Genomic DNA, 22741 nt, shown 5'->3' with positions numbered 1-22741 from the left:
AATGATGCCATTCTAAGCTGTTTCTTTAAGTGTGTTTCTCTGTGAAAGCTTGTAGGATCTCATCCTTGTCTCAAGCATTCTGAAACTTCACAATGATTTCCACTGATATGAGTCTATTTTTATTTACTGGCCCTGGCACTTGATGGATCCTTTCAATATGAAAACTCGTATCTTCCAACTGAGGAAAATCTTCTCAAATTATTTTTTTACTGATTTTTCTCCCTTTATTTGGCCTCTTTTCTTTTTTCTGTGACTCTTGTTTGCATACTGGACTCCTTAGAATAGTCTTTCTTAACTTTTAAAAACTTTTCTATTTTCTATCTCTATTTTCTATAGAAATTATAGAGAAATTACAGAGAATATTTCTATTCTCTATTTTCTATCTCTTTTTGCTTTACTTGCTAGAAAATTTCTTCAACTTTATCTTTCAACTCCTCTATCGAGTTCTCCATTTTTGCTGTCATATTTTTAATTTCTGAGAGCTTCCCTCCCCCACAGGAATGTCTCTTTTTAATAAAGCATCCTGATCTTATTTCATGGTTGCAGAATCTTATCCCACTAAAGCTACTGACGTACAGTTGGGATTCACACACACACACACACACACACACACACACACACACACACACACACAGAGGGACATGCATTTTCTTCTCCCTTACAAAGTCTCCACTTCCTCTAAACTGGTTTAATTTTTAAAAATTTGTTTTCCTTTCCATCTTCCATATGAGGTTTTCCTCATATGTCTCATGATTCTTGATTACATTTGCTATTTTTTGTTGTTGTTTGGTAGCCAAGTCACATCTGACTCTTTGCAACCCCACGGACTGCAGCATGTCAGGCCTCCCAGTCCCTCATCATCTCTTGGAGTTCGCCCAAGTTCATGCCCATTGAATCGGTGATTCCATCCAGCCATCTCATCCTCTGTTGCCCTCTTCTCCTTCTGCCTTCAATCTTTCCCAGCATCAGGGTCTTTTCCAGTGAGTCAGCTGTTAATATCAGGTGGCCAAAGTATTGAAGCTTCAGCTTCAACATCAGTCCTTCCACTGAATATTCAGGATTGATTTCCTTTAATATTGATTGGTTTGACCTCCTTGCTTTCCAAGGGACTCTCAAGAGTCTACTCCAGGACCATGGTTTGAAAACATCAATTCTTCTGTGCTCTGCCTTCTTTATGGTCCAGCTCTCTCATCTGTACATGACCACAAAAGACCATAGCCTTGACTATACGGACCTTTGTCAGCAAGGTGATGTCTTTGCCTTTTAACACACTGTCTAGGTTTGTCATAGATTTCCTGCCAAGAAGCAATTGTCTTCCAATTTCATGGCTGCAGTCACCATCTGCAGTGATTTTAGAGCCCAAGAACAGGAAATCTGTCACTGCTTCCACATTTTCCCCTCCTATTGGCCATGAAGTGATGGGACTGGAAACCATGATCTTTGTTTTTCTAGTATTGAGTTTTAAGCTGGCTTTTTTATTCTCCTCCTTTACCCTCATCAACAGACTCTTTAGTTCCTCTTCACTTTCTGTCATTAGAGTGGTATCATCTGCCTATTTGAGATTGATATTTCTCCTGGCAATCTTGATTCCAGTTTATAACTCATCCACCCTGGCATTTTGCATCATGTGTTCTGTGTATAAGTTAAAAAAACAGGGTGACAATAAACAGCCTTTAATATTTAAGGCACTAAAAAACTGATTGGAAGCTTCAAAGCATTGATGGCTCTTGTTAAGTATTAGCTTCTTTGTAGGGTGATCTGGCTGGAACCCCCAATGTCAGTCTCTTGAGGTGTTTCCTCTTGACTTGGTCAGGTTTCCCAGAGAAGACACATCCAATCTTCCATCTGGAGGGTGAAGACCCATCAGTTGGTGTTCCAATAGCTGACTGTTTCAGAAACTTTGTAGGGTAAATTGAGCTCCCTTTTTCATAGTTGCCTGAGAATTCAGCTGTCTTGGGTTTACTGTAATGCCTCCAACATGTTGCTGTCATTGTTTCTTTTCCCATTTTCTTCACCCTTGTTAGTTTGCTGTGCTGTGCTAAGTTGTTTCAGTCATGTCCAACTCTTTGTGACTCTATGGGCCATAGCCCGCCATGCTCCTCTGGCCATGGGGATTCACCAGGCAAGAATACTGGAGTGGGTTGCCATGCTCTCCTCCAGGGGACCTTTGCGACCCAGGGATCAAACCCACATCTCTTGCGGCTCTCCCATTGTAGGCAAATTCTTTACCACTGATCCACCTGGGAAGCTTGTTAGTTTATGCCTATTTTTTAAAAAAAGTTCAGGTTTGGAGAGGGAGTGAAAATAGATACACGTACTCAATTCACCATCTTAACCAGAATCCATTATTTAATTGTCTTCTTTCTTCATTTATAGTTTCACAAGCAAAAATTTGGATTTGTGTAAGTTATATGCTCATAGGCTTTGTCTTCCCAGGGATTATGGTAATATTTGATGAGTATCTTATAATTTATAATTATTTTCTCACTCCTGATCTCATTTGGTTTTCACTATGACCTAGTAAGGACTCGGGTTTGATCCTTGGGTCAGGAAGATCCACTGGAGCAGGAAATGGCAACCCACTCCAATATTCTTCCCTGGGAAATCCCATGGGCAGAGGAGTCTGATGGTCTACAGTCCATAGGGTCACAAGAGTCGGACATGACTTAGCAACTAAACCACCAGTGAGGTAGAAACTATTATTCTTTATTTTTAAGTATGAGAAAACTAAGGTTGAAAGAGGTTGAGTCCTACCCAAGTTCCAGTAGTTGGTAAGGAGCTGAGACAAAACTCAAAACTAGATTTCCTGACTCCAGGCTTTTTTGGTGAACATTCTATAATCAATCAGTAAAGAAGCCTGTCTCACTAGTGGACAGCTCTGCTAGGAGATCTCTCCTTTAATAGCTGAAACCTGCCTCTTCTAACACTTTCCCACAAATTCCGGTTCTGCCATCTTCAGCTACATGGCATAGATCTAATTTTATTTCCCAATATGAGGCCTTTAACTCTTTATATTCAGCAGTCATTGGGATGCGGATGAAAGGCAGTGGAATCATGAAATTTAAAATCTGAGTCTAGGATGTTGGATGAGTGTCACAGTTGCCTTTGGTTGCAGGTAGGGTGTGAATGAAATGCCAGAATTCTCAAAGAATGATGGTAATGACTGATGGGAGGGTAGCAGATGAGAGCAACATGGTGCATCTGAATAGCTTAAAACTCAAAGGAGGAGGAGACTTTGCCTGTGAGTGCCTGATAGAGGTGCAAGAAGAAGATTGCAGAAGGTCATCCCTGCCTCCTAGGCACAGAATTAGGTTGTAAACAATCCAGATAAGACAAGGAGGTAGAAGAAACAATGGTCTTATAGATTGAAAATGTAGAAGTGTTCATTACAAGGAAATGAGGTTTCAGCAAGGTGAAGTGAAAATAATTGGGATGAGGTAGTGAAAGGTGTGGAGAAGGAAATGGCAACCCACTCCAGTATTCTTGCCTGGAGAATCCTGTGGACAGAGGAGCCTAGTGGGCTGCCATCTATGGGGTCACACAGAGTCGGACATGACTGAAGCAAGTTAGCATGCATGCATGCTTTGGAGAAGGAACTGGCAACCCACTCCAGTATTCTTGCCTGGAGAATCCTAGGGACAGAGGAGCCTGGTGGGCTGCCGTCTATGGGGTCGCACAAAGTCGGACACGACTGAAAGTGACTTAGCAGCAGCAGTGAAAGTTGGCTCAGCTGGTATAGAATCTGCCTGCAGTATGGGAGACCTGAGCTTGATCCCTGGGCTGGGAAGATCTCCAGGAGAAGGGAGTGACTACCCATTCCAGTATTCTGATCTGGAGAATTCCGTGGACAGTATAGTTTATGGAGTCTCAAAGAGTTGGACATGACTGAGCGACTTATACCTACAGTGAAAAGCAGAGTTGGGAAAAAGTAAGCTCAATGCAATTCAAGGATGTACCTGTGGGACTTCTTTGGTGGTCCAGTGGCTAAGAATCCATACTCCCAATGCAGGGGGCCTGGGTTTGATCCCTGATCAGGGAGCTAGATCTCCCATGTTGCAAGTAAGAGTTCACACGCCACTGCTAAAAGATCCCTGCATGTCAAAACTAAGACCTGGTGTGTATTAACTATAATTATAATATTTGTAACATTATGAAAGTTTATTTGATTTATTTAAATAATTCTGTACCCCTGACCTGCTGCTGAGTCAGTTGAGGACAGTACCAAGACAGCCAGAGTCTTGCTTCGGTCTCTCCCTTCTCCCAATGGGAACATGCCAGTGGGGAAAGCCCGTGTTCTCACCTGTAACGTGTCCTGGCTTGCCACCTGGCCCACAGTGTTTTTCCTGTCCATCACTGCCAAAGGCACTGGGTAAAGGATTTGGCCTGAAGCCAAAGCAAATAGCAGCTGAGAGACACCCAACAGTTGGTGTCTGGCTCAGATGGCTCTGGCGCCTTCCTAGAGAAGCCCCCTTCCCCCCAAGAAGTCTGCCTGGCTTGATGAAAACTACAGCTAACATATGTTCAGGGCTTTGGGGTTTACAGGCATTTCCATGTATATCTCATTACATCCTCCCAAACTATGTTGGTTGTAAGTTTTGACTCCCATTATATAGATGAAAGTGAAAGTCAGTCGTGTCTAACTCTTGGCAACCCCATGGACTATACAGTCCATGGAATTCTCCAGGCCAGAATACTGGAGTGGGCAGCCTTTCCCTTCTCCAGGGGATCTTCCCAACCCAGGGATCGAACCCAGGGCTCCTGCATTGCAGGCGGATTCTTTACCAGCTGAGCCACAAGGGAAGCCTCTGTCCTGGTGGCTCAGATGAACCTCTGACCTGGTGGTTCAGAGGGTAAAGTGTCTGCCTACAATGTGGGAGGCCTGGGTTCAATCCCTGGGTCGGGAAGATCCCCTGGAGAAGGAAATGGCAACCCACTCCAGTACTCTTGCCTAGAAAATTCCATGGATGGAGGAGCCTGGTAGGCTACAGTCCATGGGGTTGCAAAGAGTCAGACACGACTGAGCAACTTCACCACCACATAGATGAAGAAACTTCCTTCTCCATCCCTTAGAAATGAGTGACACTGATCCCTTCTCCCCAGCAACCATGAGTTCTAAGTCTGAGTTTCTTTCTCACAGAAGTTTCTTTCTCACTTACTTATATTATAAGTAAGTTCATTTGTATGGAAGTGATAGTTAAGGACTTCAGGAAGGTCATGTACACATTGCTATGTTTAAAATGGATAAACAACAAAAACCTACTGTATAGCACATGGAACTCTGCTCAATGTTATGTGCCAGCCTGGACGGGACGGGGGTTTGGGGGAGAATGGGTACGTGTGTATGTATTGCTGAGTCCCTTCACTGTTCACCTGAAACTATCATCACATTGTTAATCACTATACTCAATACAAAATGTTTTTGGTGTTTAAAATAAAAAAAATTTTTTTAAAGAAAGAAATGAGTCAGTAACTGAGTCATTAACTTTCTTTGAATATCAGCTTTTTTAGAAATAAAATAGGATTAAGACTTTCCCAGGTGGGGCTAGTAGTAAAGAACCCATCTGCCACTCTAGGAAACATAGGAGATGTGGGTTCGATCCCTGGGTTGGGAAGATCCCCTAGAGAAGTGGCATGGCAACCCATTCAAGTATTCTTGCCTAGAGGATCCCATGGATAGAGGAGCTTGGCGGGCTACAGTCCGGAAGACTGCAAAGAATCAGACATGACTAAAAACACACACATGCATACATGCACTCACAGTTCAGGATCTTTCATACAAAGCTCAAGCTCAGAGTCTCACTGACTCTTACCTCATCTTTATGACCAGTAAAGAATCAGACCATTTATTCCTGATAGAAGATCCAGGAATATTCCTAACATCATGCTGGGAGTCCACAGTCAAGGTTGTGACCAAATCTCTCAGTCCTTGACCCCCGTCACTCTCTTTGGCCATGTGGAGGGAGTACAGTTCCCTCATCACATCTAATCGGTTTTCCAGAGACCTCTAAGTTGTTCTGGAGCAAATAATGCTGAGAAAGGGGGATACAGAAGCTGGAAGGATGGAAACAAGATATTTCAGGGTATACTGAACTGATTATTTCAGACCTGATCCTGTCTGAATCAGCATTTCAGAACTGTGGTCTGAAGGGGCTGAGGCAATCCCTGAGGAACTTCACGACGAAAGTGAAATGTCCAAGGCAACCCTTTCTCTGAGCAGAGAGATCCAACGGGTACTTCCCAGACCCCTGCCAGTTCTGACCTTGGACTTGCTCATGGGCGGGAGAGAAGACTGAAGTGATTTCATGCAGTGGAGACCAGACCACCTTCTCCCTGCAGACTTTAGAGAAATTAATCCCTGGGCCAATGGGAAAATGCTAGTAAATTATTCACATGTATATCTGCTTGTCATTTAGTAAAGTGAGATTAATAACATGGGTCATAAGTCACTTGTGAAGCATAAGGGGTGTGGGTTGCTGTGTAGATTTTAAACTTCCTCTCAGTGGCTAAAGTTGGTTTTTGTTGGGTCTGTCTTACTCCCCTCCTGTTCTCTCCACCAACAACAGAGATAAGGACAGCAGGAAATAGTTTGGATTCTGAGCTCTGTTCTCTCTGTACAACCCCTGTGCCCATGAGGGCAGGCAGGAGGAAGAGAAGGGCCACAGACTGGGGGCCTCCACCGCTCAGAGCTGCGGTGTGCAGCACCTCCCGCCCCCCAGCCCACAACATTTATGGGGACTCCTAGGAGACTCTTGAAGAAAGGACACCAGGAATAAGGCAGTCCGGCTCCAGAACTGCCATATGTGACACACAGTATTATTACTAAGATGAAGAAGCTGAGGTTTAGAGAGGTCAAGCAATTTGCCCAAAGGCTTACAGCAAGCAGAACCAGAATCTGCTGCCTCCAACTCCTTCTGCTTCTCCCACCACCACTTGAACCTTAACTTCACTGAGTTGGAGTCTCATCATCACTGAAATGATGACAATTTTACTGGGCACTCTCTCTGTGTGAGGTAAGCACACTACTCCTGTTAACTCATTTAATCTTTAAAATAACCTATGGGCAGGAGCTATTTTTATCCCTGTTTACAGATGAGAGAACTGAGGCTTAGAGAGATCAGAAACCCACCCTAACCAAAGCTCATGTTCTAATCCACCTTGCTGCATAAATTCCCATGTGCAATTGGAATGATTTTCCCCACCCTCTGACCTCACCAGGTAACACTGAAAACAAAATTAGATGATAGATGTTAAAATGCTTTGTGAAAGTTAAATGTGTGTGGCATAAAATAAAGACAAATTAAAATCTCAACTCCTGCAGATCTTATACTATAATAAAGCCCAAACTAACTCCCGCAAAACTGACACAACCACAAGTCCTTGCTCACGTAAAGTGGTAGAGAGAGAGAGAAAATAGCATAAGCAAAACCGTAGAAGGCGTATTTAACATGGTGTATGTGTGCTAAGTCGCTTCAGTTGTGTCCGACTCTTCACAACCCCACGGACCATAGCCAATCAGGCTCCTCTGTCCAAGGGATTCTCCAGGCAAGAATACTGGAGTGGGTAGCCGTTCTCTTCTCCAGGGGATCTTTCTGACCCAGGATTGAACTCATGTCTCTTATGTCTCCTGCATTGGCAGATGGTTCTTTACCAGTAGTGCAGTAGCTGACTGCAAAAAGAAGTTGCAAAGGGAGAGTGCAGGAGCTAAGGAGCCCCAGTCCTGGCCAGCGGGGCCAGGCTGCTCTGTCCACTGGGCCCAGGCTGCCCTGTCCCTGGGAAGGAAAGCAGGAGTTCAGGCAAGGATAGAGATTCTGATGAAAGTGAGTGGAAGGGGGCTATACTCTTGATGCCACAGCGATGTGTGTGTGTGTGTGTGCACACACGCGTGAGACAGGCAGGGCCACTCACCCACCCTCTGCAGTATCATGCACAGTAGGTTCCACCTTTTCTTAAACACAGACCCCACTCATCTTCCACCTAGTGCTTCTTGCTGCCACAGCCCCTGATCCCCTACAGAATCAAAATACACTCTGCTCTTGGCGCAGACTCTTGCTCTCACTGCGGGCCTCTTCCATGGACTTTTATGTCTCTGTTTACTTTGTGAGCTTCTTGAGTGGCTCATGCCTTTAAAGGAAATGCTCCAACTCTGGCCTGTCATTACGGCCCTTTGCTGGCCACTGGCTGTGCTCACCCCACTCCTGGGACGGGTGAGCCTGGGCTTTTAATTTGCTGTGACAGGAGATAATTGTTGCTTGGGTTTTGACCTCTGAAAATAAACCAGGGTGGTGCTTCCCAGCTGGGACTCCACAGAGGCAAGCTCACCCCTGTGGCCCATGCCAGGGGAGGCTTAGCCAGGGTTGAAATGGCTGGTCTCAATGTCCCTCACCCCCTTTCCTTTTCTGGATCGCAAAATGTACAATTAGTGTTTTCTTTAAGAGCTCAAGATGGCAAAGTTAAGAAAGTTCAGGGATACTTTCTGATATTGTATGCAAGGATTGCAGAGGGGGGATCCTGTGAAATCTCAGTCTCTGGGGATATTAGCCCCTCCTCCACTCAGGCCTAATCCCCAGTTACAGTTCTGCTTAAGTTCAAGTACATCACAGGCAGCCCACCAGGGCTATACTCTGTGTCTTTTTCTTCTTTTTTAAAATACAACATCATGCATAGAAGTATCTAGGCAAGGTCTCACCAATCGAAACACATGGAATTGCAAATCAGGTTATCGGGTTTTGATTGATGGGCGAGACACTTCTCACTCTAAAATGAGATAGCTGGAGAGATGTTCTAAGTTTCCTTCCAGCACAGGGATCCGTTTATCTTGAACTCCATTGCCTGGCTTGTTTCACCATACCAGAACTGTGAGAAGTATTGTGAAGCCTGAGTCAGCCATACAAGTTCAGACAGTATTAAGATGTCTAACTGTCCATTTCAACTCTGGCTTGGGACTAAGATAACACAGAAAGAGAAGCAAGGGCAGGGAAGCTCAGAGTGGGTGAGAAGAATGAATTCATGAGGACCCTGCCCCCATGTGCTCAGGGCCCTGTAAAAGGTCCTGCTTGAGCCCCAGGTCTCTGTTCAAATCTGTCCCTCTACTTCCAGTAGTCACGTATGGATGTGAGAGTTGGACTGTAAAGAAAGCTGAGAGCTGAAGAATTGATGCTTTTGAACTGTGGTGTTGGACAAGACTCGAGAGTCCCTTGGACTGCAAGATCAAACCAGTCAATCCTAAAGGAAATCAGCCTGAATATTCATTGGAAGGACTGATGTTGAAGATAAAGTTCCAATACTTGGCCACCTGATGCAAATAACTGACTCATTTGAAAAGACCCTGATGCTGGGAAAGATTGAAGGCAGGAGGAGAAGGGGATGACAGAGGATGAGATGATTGGATGGCATTACCAACTAGGTGGACATGAGTTTAAGCAAGCTCCAGGAGTTGGTAATGGACAGGGAATCCTGGCGTGCTATAGTCTATGGGGTCACAAAGAGTCAGACATGACTGAGTGACTGAACTGAACTGAACTCATTAGCTATGTGACCCTGGGAGAGTTATCTAACTTCTCTTAGTGTCCCCAGCTACAATGTGGGAAACCTAGCAGACACCTCACTGAGCTGAGGTTTAAGATAGATCTCCTGAGGTCTAAGACAGATCCAGTAAGTGTGGTAGTTATTTGTGCATCACTAACAATGCTCACTTTCATCCTTTTGGGTACATGGTCCAACAACATTTCCTTCATCCCTTGAAGTTGAACTTATTAACGTGGCTTGTTGTGGCCAATGAAATGAGAGCAGTATTCTGTATTGCTCTATGCAGAAGCATTTAATAGTCAGTGTAAGACACTGCTGTGCTCCATTTTTGCCTTGGCAACCTGTGATGCCATAGAAGGAACAGGTAGAAGCCCTTTTACTCCAGGTCAGCATATGGAGAAATGTGGAGCAGAGCACCTAGCCAACCTTCACTGGACATTTAATGAGATTGCAAAGTAGACTTTATTTGCTCCTGAGGTCTGGGGAATACTTGTTACCACTGCACAAACTAGCTTACCCTGACTATAACAATATTGATGAAGCACCTAGCAAAGCTCTTATAACAATTATTATCTCATAGTAAATGATAGTTCCCATCTTGATTCATGCAAGAAGGCTAGGACTACTGTCTTTGGAAGCAACCACAGACTCTGCCTGTGAAAGTTCTGTCACTTTCCTAGTGACAAAGGGTGAGTTTAAACTCAATGGAGGCTCTCAGTTCCCAGGTCAACACTGTATCCAAGAAAAAGGAAACTCCTTCCAGGAATCAGAGAGGAGTATCACTATTTGCCCCAGGTGTACAGTCAAGGCATCTTGTACCTGGGTTTTCACCAACCAGAAGGTAGGTGGTAGAGCAATTGGTTTCTTCAATGAATAACTTCAGTGAAGTTATTTCTCAGGCATAAGCCTAACACATCCTCTGCTCAGAGTAACAGATAATAGCTGGTTACCTGATTCCAATATTTGGTTTTGATTATCAGTGCAGACACCAAAATCTTTGTTCTTATTAACACATCCTAGGAATGTTTTTCTTATTAAACTCACTAAGTTATAAAACTATAGGAATCTCATTTACATTTGAGTAAAGGGAACCACAGAACCTGGTCATTCTTTTCGGGGAGTTGCTGGTGTCAAAGCAAGGTATCACCAGTATAGAAGAAGCAACACAGGTGAAAGTTAAGAGCATGACATCAGGTGCCCCTGAGACATACGTTTGCATCCCAATTTCTTCACTTAACTGTACATAGTATGTGTTCAAGAACTTAGAACTGGTTTTGATCCATAGACAATAGTCAATAACATGTCTTTTCATATACAATGGGCTAGTTGATAATTTTTCACATTTTTATTATTGCTTTAGTCATTTATTCATTCAAAAGATATTTGCTTCAAATGTTATTGGTGACATGACTTCATTTCATCTTCCCAGAAACTCTATGAGGTCGGTAATAATGTTCTCATTTTTTTTTTTTTTAAACTGAGTCATGCAGGTTGTGGAATCTTAGTTTCTTGACCAGGGATTGAACCCGGGACCTCAGTGGAGAGAGTGCAGAGTCCTAACCACTGGACCACCAGGAAATTCCCTTGTTCTTATTTATAAGTGATTAAATTGAGGCATAGAGACAATAAGAATCTTGAGACAATGTAGCTAGTTAAGTGAAAGAGCTGGTTAAGCGAAAACCAGATCTTAAATAAAGAAGTCTCTCATACTCATAGCCATAGAGAAGTAGATCTTGTGAGTAAACTCCAAATCTACACAGCTCCTGGAAGAAGAGAAAAGGTTCTTTTAATATCCCCCAACTCACTCTGAAGCCCAGTGAGTTTGAACTTGACAGGGATATTTATTATAGAAAGGCATGCTGACCAGAAATGGGTCATCTGAGCATAAATACAACCTGTGCAAAGAATGTGTGGTTAAAGAGGAAAAATGACCCCCCCACACACACACCACAAACCAGGAGGCCATGCAGTCTCAACACAGCAGCCAAGGACCAGCATCCATTGTCCTCTGGCCAAGAGGTCTCCAGAAGGGGGACAGGGACCTGGGTCTCTAAGGTAATCCTTGAGCACAAGTTTAAAGCTTATCCACTAAATTAAACACAATCTCAGGCATCTTACCTTCTCACAAGGTACCCTGGTGACCACTGAGATACTGACTGTACTCAGGAACAAGTGTGCACATCCTCTGGCCAAGCTCTTGGAGGAAGGAAGCTAGAGCTCTAGGACAGCGCTTGCCTCCAGCCACCCAGTGCCGCACCTCTCAGGTCTCTGCCAGATGTCGCCTCTGCATTCTCCAGAAAGTGGGGAGCCTGCCCTTCTCTCCCCCTCCTGAGTGGAGTACCTTCGGCTTCTGACTTAGTCCGTGATTCCTGTGGAGAGAGGAGAGCCAAGTCTGGGTTCCTTTCCTTGGCCTCACTCCAGCCCACACACCTGAGCACAGCCTCATCCTTTAAAAAGAAAAAAAACTGATTTGGCTGTACCAGGTCTTAGTTGTAGCCTACGGAATTTTAGCTGTGGCATGTGGAATCTAGTTCCCTAATGAGGGATCAAACCTGGGCCCCCTGCGCTGGGAGCGCTCAGTCTTAGCCACTAGACCACCAAGGAAGTCACCATCCTCATTCAAATAAAAGGGCCTGTGCACATCAATGCCTTCCAATAATGACTGGGACTGGGGAGATGAACTCTCAGTGTGGTTCCATGATGCATCATCCAACCCAGGAAATGGTGGAGAGCGCAAAGGTAGACGGTGCTCGGTCGCTTCCGTGGTGTCCAACTCTTTGTAACCCTGTGAACTGTAGCCTGCCAGGCTCCTCTTCTCCAGGCAAGAATAATGGAGTAGGTTGCCATGCCCTCCTCCAGCGGATCTTCCCAACTCAGGAATCAAACACATGTCTCCTGTATCTCCTGCATTGCAGGTGGATTCTTTACCCGCTGAGCCACCTGGGAAGGCTAGGTGAGGCTCTAGAACAACAGGACAATTCCAGGAAGACTGGGGGCCTCTGTCCATGCTTGTTCCCCATCAAACGAGTCTCTGAGTGCCTTGCTGCAAATTCTGGGGACTCTACCCTCGGCTAGTGCTGCATTTACACTTACTGGCCAAAAGGTGTGAAAGACAACCATGGGCAAATTTCAGCTGCCTGCCTGGAAATATAAGACAAGTGCTCAGAGATTTAAATGAAGAAGTAGGTTTAGGGGTTTAATTTCTACCAAATCAACCCAACCATCATGGAATCCAGAGCCCCCAGTTTAGGAGACAGCTGCATGCAGCCCATTTGGGGTGGCATTTTGGGGAGCACAAGAGGGCTGCTTGTCTTCATTTGCACTGATTTGCTGCTGCCAGTTAAAGGGCTCTTATTTAAGACTAGAGTCATTTGTTTCCTCTTTACGCCTTGAACAAGATTCCTCCCTCGGCTAGAGAATAAGTACAATGTTTGTAAACAGCTGTCTTTAGGCTGGCACAGCAGCCTTCCCCTTATGCAACTGAGTTTTCTCTGAAAAGACAGCTGTTAAAAGCCCAGCCTGACACTTACTGACTTGACTGTGCTGTATCCATGGGGAAATCAGAGTCATCGGATTGAATGGGCTAATCAAGTCCTATGAATCACTGTCTGCATGAATAGCTGCTTTTCCAGAGACTAAAGCCACATGGCTGGGAAGAACAACTTTCAGCTGCTTTTCTTGCATCCGATCAAAATGACTTATCACTTGAATGTCGTAATCATTGCAAGGTCTTTTTTACTTCCATGTTTTATACCAGACTGTTGAGTATTGGATGACTTAGCAATTTCAGTCCATTAAGCTTTTATAAGTTTAATCTGTGATTTAAAAAAATCCTTCTCTCTGAGCATCTGTGAAAGGGGAAGAGTTAAGAACTATAAAAATCAAGCAATTGGCAGGAGGCCAATAAGCCTGGTCCATCCACCTGAAAGATAGAACTTCATGGAAGCTAGGGGTGGAGATGTGTTAAAACTAATGTTTTTTGAATCTTCTGAAAAGGTTATAAGCAGACTTACTCTGCAGAGTCTGATAAATGCCAAAGATTGAAAGGGGTCTCAGGGTGGTGTAATAGTCTATCATAGGGTTGCAATACAGCCCATGTGTCCTTAACTGTTCTAAAAGCTAATTCTCAAGCAGTCCAGGAAAGTACCTGGCAATGGTAGGGACTCAGGAAATAGTCATTGATGAAATGACCTGGTGTTGTCCCAACTTCCAGGGTACCTGGTGGAGCAACTTCGTCTTCCCAGAGGCTAAGATAGATCCCAGCCATGAGTCTAACCTACTGAGGCGGCCCCTCCACTTCAGCCATCCATGGCCCACGTGGGCGGGAAGAGAGAAACTCTGAATGGTCACTTAACTGTGTTTGCTGTTAAAAAGAGCAAACCCTAGATGCTTGCTCAGAAGCTATTTCCCTCCTTGTGGACAAGTGAGCTCTGCATAGGGGAGCAAGCAGAGGATTGGTAGTAGGGCTTCTAGAGGAGGTGATATTTTACAGCAACTCCAAAATGATCAGAAATGCCCCCAGGCTCTCTCAGGTGTGGAGCCTCATCCAAACGGATGGCTCAGAGTGCGTTTGTTGACACCCATGCTGTATGAGCACCCGGCAGCTGGAGGAGCCTGGGGCAGCAAGCGCAGACACACCTGGCGGAAGCCATATTGACAGATGAGCTGGGTCTTGAGTGAGGGCAACCCAAGGTAATGCTGTGGAGCCTCAGGCCAACTGGAAATCCCTACCTCCTGCCCCCAGCCCAGCCGCTCAACTTGACCCACAAGGCATCTCCAGGGGCTCTTACCAGCCTTTTCCAGAGATGATATTTGCCACACTGGCATTTCCTACACTCCTCCCGGCAACCGCATCTCTGGGGGCTGCTGGAAGTTCACTGACGGAGCTACTCAGGATGGTGGGTCAGCAGGCTGGCATCCTTAAGAAGGTGGTGTTTAGCTCTGAATTGGGAGCTTCTGGGACTCAATATCCCCTCTCCCCTGCCATACCCAAACCCCAAGGTCACCTTTCCTACGAAAGAACTCCTTCAGAACATTCCAGCCTTAGCTCCTTCCGATGTCCCTGCCATGCAGACAGCCCCTGAGTGACAGCATCCCCTTTATGTGCAGTGGCACTGGGCTGACTGCAGAAAGGTCACTCAAGGAGCGTGATGAGAATCCAGGCTCGTGAGCTTCACCCACAACACTTCCAGCGTGGAGGAAGGATGAGGGGAACAGCATCCGGTATGCAGACACGTCTCCAGGTGCTCCTGAAACAGCGCTGGGGCTGGGAAGCGCTAACGATTGGAACTTCAAAAGTGTATTTAAATAGTCCTTACTTTGTTAAACCTGTGAAACAGTAAATTTGACCCCCAGCTTTAGAAGAAGCTTCCTGACAGCTTTAGAAGAAGCAGTTCCCTCTTTTACTCAAACAAGGCTGCTCTCTGGGTTCTTAACACTCTGAACCAGCAAGAATCTTTGAGCAGCTCCAGTGCAGCATGGGCTGCAAACCGCCTCCCTGAGCATTCCAGACTCCCACAGATGCGGCTCCTAGCCGCTCCCAAACTGATGCAGTAGAGTGAGGCCGTGGGCTTTCCTGCAGGGCTCACCAGATCCCAAAAGCTACTAGGAGGGGTTTTTCCTTGGGTATGGAGCATTTACAGCTCAGGAAGAAGTCAAACTTGACCCGCATTGCAGAATGAAGCCCTGGAAACAGCTAAATTGCCATATTGTGTGAAGGGCAGCAATGTGTCTTAAAAAAAAAAAATGAGCAAAGCCAGAAGGCTCGTTGCTAACAACATTCTGAATTAAGTACCAAGAAAGACTGCTTGTTGCTAGTGCTGAGGCAGGAAATAACTCCTTTTCCTTTAACTAATCTCTTTGTTTATTTCCTTTGTTCCATAGGACTGGCTCAGAGAAGGCCTGATTTTTGTTTGTTTGTTTTGCTTTGTTTTATAGTTCCCGATGGGTAGGATTTGGTAAAGTTGAGCCTCAGTCCAGGGAGTCCCATGGCTGAAGCCACTCACTCACAGCAGACTCGCTGCAGGACGAAGGGTGCAGGCAGCCACGGCCAGCAACACATGTGCTCCTCAGTTGGGAGACCACCTGCCTTGTCCACCATCACGGTCCCTGCCCAAGGCTGCCGGCTGAGCCAGGCAAGGCTGACCTGCATGTTGGGTGGGAGTGGGTGGAGGGGGAGGCTTGTCAGACTTTCTCACATTTGTGGTCAGGTGTTTGGCACTATGCTTACTGAATGCAGAACACAAGAATGAGAGATGAGGAAACAACAGATTTCCAAAGAGGGCTAGACAGATTTCTCTGTCTCAGTTTCTGCTCACACTTACTCACAGATGCATTCAAAGTAGAGGAAAGGGGAGGATGGGAAGGAAAGAAGGAGAAGGAGGAAGAGGGGCGGGGGAGGAGTGAGGGGGAAGGAGGGAGAATGGAGTGGGGGAGAGGGAATGATAAACCACAGGCTCCTCCATGGGCTGAACTAGGCTGCCTCGGAGGTGACGGGAGAGCCCATGCCCCACCACCACGGCTCCGCGATGTCAAGCACATCACCTGCCCGCTTCACCCATTCCTTACAGTGTGGAGAGCTAAGAATAGGCCATGGAGCATGGTTCTAGACCAGCAAGGTGGTGCGTGCCTGCATGGCTCCTCACCCATGGTCTCTGGTGCCAGAGCACCCCTGGGGAACTGTGTAAATGTCCTGCTCTTTTTACAAAGTTGCTTCTTTTTAATTCAAAGAACCCACTGGTCTGATCTCTAGTTTGTCCACATTGTGACATCTGGAGACACGAGGGGTCTCTACCTCCGCTCTGCCCTGTCAGTCAAGGATGAGGAGAGAAGACCCAGGAGCCAGTGTCCATGGGGAACCAGGGGGAGGGGCAGTGCCCAACACATTTAACCCCTTTCTTCCCACACTGTTCTCTTCCTGATAGAGACGTGTCATGACAACACCCAAGCTCAGTCCACCTGAACATTCATGGCTCTTGGCACCGCAGACATCCCGGATGAAAAAATGGGCGCGTAATGTGTCCAATGGCGAGATCCTACTTAAATACACTTTCCTGCCTTCCAATAACAGAAGGAAATCACTGTTCTTTTGGCTCAAGCAAAAATAAAGCTGTTTTTTGAAAGCGCTATTTAAAGGGCTTATTATCTCACAGGCTGCTAACTACGTACTCCACACCACACTCAATAAAACTTCATATGACTGTCTTTGAAATTAACAGCCACCTCTTATGCTGCTCAAGTTATTAAAGACGTTGGTATGGCAGAGAGACTGTAAACTTTCTATACTGGTGATTAGTCAGCGAGACTACAGCCCACCAAATCTCCCAGAGCGTTCCCAACAAAAAGTTCCTTGTGACCCAGGCACCAATTTTTCTTTCTTGTCTGTTCATTCTAATTCCGCTCAATTACTCCTGAGCAAGCTGTTTTATTCCTGTCAACTCATGTTATTTACTGGAGCCTGTCAGGAGGCCCAAAGTGGAGGCTGATATTATGTAGGATGTTTTGAGACTCATTAAAACACTTTAAAACAATCACCTATTGTGATATTCACAGCCGTAAATGGGGTGGCCGTGCCTGGACCATTTGGAGCCTGGATCACTTTATTTACTTGCTATTAAAAGTTTCAGGTTAGAAATGCTTTGACTTGCTACACAAATTTTGGACCTGGAAACCCAGGACCTGGTCTGGGCTCCTGGTGGATTCTGAGTAAGGATCTGAAAGTAAACGAATTAAGTGTGTGTCGGTGGTGGGGGGTGGGGCGTATCCAGGAACAGCTCTGCGTCTGCCTGCTGGGCTGGGAGGGATGGGGGTCAGCAGGCAGCCTCCAGTAGCCATAGGTCTGCATCCCAGCAGAGAGGAAGATTTCCCCAGGAGAGTTTAAGAACCGTTTTCCTCTGAAAATGGAGCGGTCCCCCGCTGTCACATTTAGTTCACCATTATTCCATCGTTATTCGTATGTACAATACCTGAACAGTGTGCAGGAGAGAGGCACCAGGCTAGATTCCCCAGGTTGTAAAGCATGAAACGCTGTAGTTCTTGCATCATCAGATGAAGGGTCCATTTTACTGATGGCATGTGGAGTGTCAGGTTCAGCTGGAGCTCTGAGCCAGGGAGGAACCAAAGCAGCCTCAACCTGTCCGCCTACCCTCCCAGCTGCCCTTCACTTCCTCTCTGATCATCCAGATGCCCACGGTTCCCTCTGCTATGAGCATCTACTCCTGACTGACCATTCCCAGGAGCTCAGCCTAGGCAGCCTCTGGATTTGGAGGCTGACTTCTGTGCTAGAGCACAGAATCCAACAAAAAAACCATAATCAACCTGGGGTAGAAATAGAGGATTCTTGGTTTCCAAGTTCCAAGATCTGAAATTTCATCTGGGGGAAAAAATGAGTTCTGCTTTCTTCAGTGATTCTAAGATCTCTGCGATTCCAGTGGCCGCCATGGTCTCACAGGCAATGCTCAGAATAAGGTCAGGTCACCTCACACGCTGTCAAAGCATGGTGTTCCCACAAGTGTCACATCTGTTTGCGGCCTGCCATCCTCCCCCCATGGTGGTGGTTGTCATGTCCGACTCTTTGCGACTCCATGGACTGTAGCACACTGGGCCTCCCTGTCTTTCACTATATCCCTGAGTTTGCTCAAACTTAGGTCCTTTGAGTCGGTGATGCCATCCAATCATCTCATCCTCTGTTGTCTCCTTCTTCCTACCATGGTGGTAGTAGGAATCAGCCAGGAGTATCCCAGGCAGGAGAAAGTGAGGCTGGAGATCCAGAGCCATGTGCCGTCAGACGGTCACTTCTCCTTTCTTCAATAGCATAAAGAGGAGGTTGAACTAATCAGTTTTTACCGTGCTGTGTCCTTCAGGCAGTGAGATAGTGAGATGTTAATCTACACTCCAAGAGAAGTTGGTTCCCAGTCATGTCCTGGGGTAAACGCTGCCCATGACATTCCCAGGTCTTAAACCAGCTTCTTCCTCCCATGAGTTTAAAAAGTGCTGCATTTGGACTTCCCTGGTGGTCCAGTGGTTAAGAATCCACCTGCCAGTGCAGGGAACATGGGTTCAATCCCTGGTCCGGGAAGATTCTACATGCCACGGGCAACAAAGCCCATATGCTCCACTGCGAGAGAAGCCATTGAGACTAGATAAAGCCCACATGCATCAGTGCAGCCCCAGCCAGCCAAAAATAAATAAAAAATGCAAGTGCTGCATTAACTGATCTTCCAGATCCCTCTAACTCTAGAAATTCTAGGATGCAAAAGACAGGGAACGTAAATGCAAAAAGTTCTAAGGCATTTGCCCGAGGCAGTGATTTTCCATCCTGACTGTGTATCATAATCACCTGGGGAGCATATATTGAAAAATAAAACTCACAAGCCTATCTCTCAACCTGGAGGTTATGGTTCACTGAGTCTAGGATGAACCCCAGCATCTGCATTTCTAACTCGCTGGTTCACGTTGATATATGGCAGACATCATAGCTGATAAGTTGGGGTCAAGTTGAGAACCAGACACGTTCATGAGGCAATGAAATGAGAGAAGAGCTAAAGCAGACTTTTAGTTCTCACTTCTGTTCATGGGATTATTGGGCCCATGGGTGATTGTGTCTGCTATATTTTTAGAAGATACTTTACCAGAAGTCAACAATTTAAGATGCAGTGAGGAAGAATTAGTTTTGTTTTGTTTTAAACCACTGACTGACCCTGAAACCACATCCCAAGGGCAAACATCTTACAGCTTAATTGATAGGTAGCCATTGCCTGGAACTAGAGGGAAAGAGAAGCTGCTAGCTGCCCACCCCAGAAGTGATGGAGAAGGGTCCCTGTGAAAGGTGGCCTCTTTCACAGAGGAAATTTATTTCACTGCCACTGGCTGCAGGCAGAACTGCCCCAGGCTTCTGTCCAGGGGCTCAGAGCTTCAGGATGAGAAAACAGAAAGTCAGAAAGAGCCAGATCGGCTTCCCAGGTCAGTGAGGCTAGTGCTTGTCAACGGGGCAAGTTTCTGAGTGAGGAAACCACCTTGACCCCTGCATCGCTGGTCCGAATATACACACACATAAGAGAGAAGCTGGGCTGCTGGCCAGGCTGCCTACTGACTGAGGGAGTCTGGTCCTGCCAGGAGGACAAGCCAAAAGTGATGGATTCCTACATCAACTGAAGTTCAAGGTGAGGTGCCAACCCAGAAAATAAGCCTTCTTCCTAATACTCCCTCTCATACATCTGACAATCCAGACAAGCCGAATGACTCACTATTTAGACAGATTCTGTTCTTTTTCCCCACTTTGAGCATTCCTTCTGTTCTTTGGCTCCATACCCCTGTCTGTTGGGCTCCTACACATACTTCAAGGCCTATGTCAGATGCCTCCTCCACTGATATCCCCATTAGATTCAGTGATAACACTCCCCTCTGGAGTTGCCAGAGTTTACTATTTGTATCTATCATCTGGAATTTTCACACAGTCATATTTCATAGCTTCTTCCTCTGTAAGCCCCTGGAGAGTGGAGACTGGGTCTTATGTCTCCCTCTCATCCCATTATCTTCAGCATTGTGCTTTGTACACAACAGGTACCCAGGGAATGGAATGGAAGATGTTCATTGTAAACAGTAATTGTAAAGCGTCATGGCCGTCAGTACTTATCAGTGGGCAACCATTGGCACACCTCCATCTCTGCAGCATCCCTCCATTTCTGCAGCATCTCTGCAGCAAGACATTGAGAGATGGCTAGCCCTCCTGAGCAGAACCAAGGTTTTGATTGGCAGGTCTTGACTTTTTTGAGTTTCATTTCCTACATGGTGTTGATATTCCAGGCTGCATTGCTTTGGGAATCCTCTTCCAGAAATAATTTTTAAAAGGAAATTTATTTCACTGGGAATAAAACTTGGGTGTGTATACAGACCAGATTTTGCCACAGATGAGTAAATTATCTGATTAAAGAATTGATCATTTGTCATAATGTAAGAAAGTATTTTTATATAGCCCATCTTTATTATTTGGAGTTTTCATGATTATCAATCTTACCTCCTTAAGAATGATCACGCTTCTTAAAAACAGAATCAGCAATTTATACAATGGTAGAAAATTCATGAGTATTGGAGTCAGATCTGAATTTGAATCTTGGTTTCATCACCTCATAGCCAGGTATCTTGGGCAGGTCACTGCATTGCTTTGAACTAGTTTCCAAATTTATAAACTTAAAGCAATAATGCCTATTACTCATTACACATAACCCTGCAAAATTTATGGCAGTTTACCTGTCACCAAGCAGGCATTCCATGCCTGCCCTCCCCTCTCTCCAACTTCTTTCCTCCTCCTTTAAAACATGCAGGTTCACCAAGATTTCTCCAACCATATTTTTGAACCAAAAATTGAGGGAACATGATTCTGGTGCACTTATGGGGCGATCAAACAAAATATTAGCTATTAAGACTGTCTCAGGAAATGCATATGGCCACTCCATCAATATGACTTGTTCAGGGACTTCCCTGGTGGTTAAGTGCTGAAGAATCCGCCTTCCAATGCAGGGGACGTGGATTCGATCCCTGGTCAGGGAGAGATCCCACATGCTGTGGAGCAATGAAGGCCAAGCTGCTACTCCTGAGCTCGTGCCCTCTAGAGCCCACTGCTGTGACGAAGGATCCTGCTTGCCACAGTGAAGGTCCCATGTGCTGCAACTGAGACCTGACCAGCCGCATAAAGGAACAAAGAAATCATCTTTTTTTTTTTTTTTGAAAAAAGATTACTTGTTCATTTGAATGAAACAAAAAATAAAAATAATTCCAAAGCAACATCTGCCATGTATCAAACTCTTAGCACGATTACCAGATCTCCATTTCACTCTGGGTCATGGAGACTGAACAGAGGTGGGGACAGGAAAGCCACCCTGCTGTTCTGGGAGCACCTTCTCAGGTTTATCACCTAAGACCTGCTTATCTGAATGACTCAGGCGAGAAGGTTTACATGCCGTCCATCTACCGGCTGACCCTTGGGTCACAGTGTCTCATACTCCATGTGAACCTCCGTTCATCTCTTGTCCTGTGATGTTTGCCTCAGAAATGCTTGAGGAAATCAGACATCCAGCAACAGTAAGCTCTGCTGTTTGTTCTACAGCCAGAGTCTCGAATTAAGAAAAAGAAAAGAAAAAAAGCTTATATGGGCCTTGGGTATTTCCAGTAGCTGGAATTTCCCACTGCTGGAAACCTAATGAAATAGTCTCAATACAGCACTTTATAGATCCTGTAGCAGAAGTTGAATTACCCTGAAAGGACCAGAGAGGCAAGCATGAAGAAAGCCTGTGAGTGACCAATAATCTAATAAATTAAATGGCTGTTTTCGTCTTGGTGGATCTGTGGTTATTTCATTATGGATGATAAGGTGGGATTTTTTTCCCCCCTCGAGAGTTTCAGAGAAAACAAAGACACATCTTCAATTCATTACCCAGGGAACCAGTAAGCATGGCTCCTTGTTCAAAATTTCAATCAAAAAAGCGGCCAGCAGGGTCCTAAAACAGCCCTCCTGTGGGCAGGCCATGAAGTAGCGGACTGTGTTTTGACTGGGACCCGTGGAGGCAGACTTCTGGGGCTCCATCTCTTAAACACGTGGTGTTCTGAATATGGCTCTGATGGTCGTTAGCCAAAGTGGATTTAACACATAGCCTCGAAACCAGCAGCTGCTTTTGCCACAGACATTGACCCCATCCTGCCTACAGACAGGCATCGGGTCTAATTATGCTGAGCATTTGCCAGAGTGTGGGATAAACGCAGGGGCTTCCCACCAGGGACGTTGCTATGACACAGTGGACTGGATTTAGCCCGAGAAAGAATAGTTGTGGTGTACAGTCCAGCCCAACTGCCCATTCCCTCTCTTTGACCTACCCTTTGTGGGAAGCCAGGAATGCCAAACATTTCTTGTCGTTCTGCCCAGGCTTTTGCTATATTTACAGTCCCCCCCACGCCCCGGCCCAGCCCCAGTCCTGTCTCATTTCCTGTGGCAGCTCAGGCATTCCTGCTCTCTCTCCTTGAATGGTTGCATTTTTGTTTGAGATGGTACCATCTCAGGTATTTCAAATGAAGAGAGACAAAAGCATAAAATGAGGGATTTCCCTGGAGGTCCAGTGGCTAAGACTCCACTCTTCTAATGCAGGGAGTGCAGGTTCAATTCCTGGTTGGGGAACTAAGATCCTACATGCCACACACCCAAAAATAAAAATTGAAAAGCATAAAA

The 22741-nt window shown here is 45.7% G+C and overlaps 1 long non-coding RNA gene across 2 annotated transcripts in view; it reads left to right on the top strand.

Moving 5' to 3' along the window:
• Positions 1–15895, top strand: part of LOC139185744 (uncharacterized) — a 47894-nt gene extending 31999 nt beyond the window's left edge. For both annotated transcript variants that reach the window (XR_011569217.1, XR_011569216.1), the window contains exon 3: positions 15463–15895. This is a non-coding gene — a long non-coding RNA (uncharacterized lncRNA). The remainder of the gene's footprint in view (positions 1–15462) is intronic.
• Positions 15896–22741: the final 6846 nt, after the last annotated feature.

This window comes from Bos indicus, chromosome 11, assembly GCF_029378745.1.
Source record: "Bos indicus isolate NIAB-ARS_2022 breed Sahiwal x Tharparkar chromosome 11, NIAB-ARS_B.indTharparkar_mat_pri_1.0, whole genome shotgun sequence".
NCBI classification, from domain to species: Eukaryota; Metazoa; Chordata; class Mammalia; order Artiodactyla; family Bovidae; genus Bos; species Bos indicus.
Note: the sequence above shows the minus strand (reverse complement) of the source record. Positions and strands in the feature narration are given on the sequence as shown.